Source organism: Trachymyrmex septentrionalis, unplaced genomic scaffold (genome assembly GCF_001594115.1).
Source record: "Trachymyrmex septentrionalis isolate Tsep2-gDNA-1 unplaced genomic scaffold, Tsep1.0 scaffold172, whole genome shotgun sequence".
In the NCBI taxonomy this organism is placed as follows: domain Eukaryota; kingdom Metazoa; phylum Arthropoda; class Insecta; order Hymenoptera; family Formicidae; genus Trachymyrmex; species Trachymyrmex septentrionalis.
In genome coordinates, this window is record NW_017304887.1 from 383,441 (window position 1) to 384,850 (window position 1,410).

Sequence of the window (1,410 nt, forward strand, 5' to 3'; positions counted from 1 at the left end):
TACCTTCTCATTCTCATAGATTTGATATCTGCTCACTTTTTTAGTGTATCAATGTTTCAAGTACTGCTTCATGCACTGCGCTTTGTCAATTGTCGATAACTTCGGATCATAGAGTCCTAGTTATACCGCGAAAAAAACTAAACGCGCCGTGACAGATGGAGTCAAATTCGAATCGTTCTGTATTTTTCGCGCAAAAAAAATCCCGCATAGGGAACAAAATTATCGTAAGTGTCTCAATATTATCGTAATAATGCTCGTCTTAACATCGTATACATAAATTCGTTATATTATACAATATCATGATGATTTCGATGTCTGCTAACCTATATTTGGAATTGATCGAAATCAATATATAACTCATGTTATTATATATTTTTTCGCCGAAATGCCGCAAGAAGTGTAATTAACGCATGATAATTTTCAGATCATATCAATATCCTTTGTATAATTAGCTGTATTGATTACACGCTTTTAGCCGCTATTTCAATTATATTTTAAACTTTTTATCGCGTTGCCGGTAACAATGATGAAGGTCGCGACACAAACTTTTATATGACGCATAATACATACATATAAAACATAAGAAAATGAACCAAACAAAAAAAATCAACTCCTTCATTTTCTTCCTTTCAATGAAATAAAGGACTCCAATTAATTGATTTTCTTATGCCTGATGCATTATGTGTTATGTAAGAGAGTCTGTGCTCCACGTTTAACAATTTAACATGTCTCGGGTGTTTCGAGTGACTAAAGTTTTAAGCGATTAAGAAGAGTACAGAATTTCATCGCGCAACTTCGAGAAGCGTGCGTTTACGCGGGGAATATTGTGAAACGAGCATTCTTGTCGATATTGCCTCGCCATCTCCCTTCTATAGTGTTCCGAATTTCCCCGACAGAGTCGAGGTAATCCCGAGTTGACGCCACGGGAGAGAATCAAATCCGTACGAAGCGGGGAGGAATGAAAGGGATGAAGAGGACTGCGGAGCAACGGGTGAGTAAGAGTGTAGGGATAAATCTAACGAGGTAACTCGAACGTCGATTGCCCGCAATGTTTATGCTCTTCTGATTCGTGAGCGGCTGCTTTCATGAGCTTTAAACAGACAATCACGCAACTATCTCGATTTATGCGCTCCTAGAGAATGAACATAGAACAAATTACTTACAGAAATTATTTTAATTCTTTTATCGCGAAATTGTTTCCTGCATTTTTATTAGATTCGAATATTTAGTTGAAGTCTAAAAGTAATTTTAAATAATTTTAAAATTATCAATATTTCAAAAATCTTATACGTTATTTTAACTTAATAAATCCAAATTTTGAATAATTACAGAATTATTAGTAATATAAAAAACAATATCAAGAGTATACATGGCATTTAAGAGTCAAATATAATAAAAAATTTTTTAAGA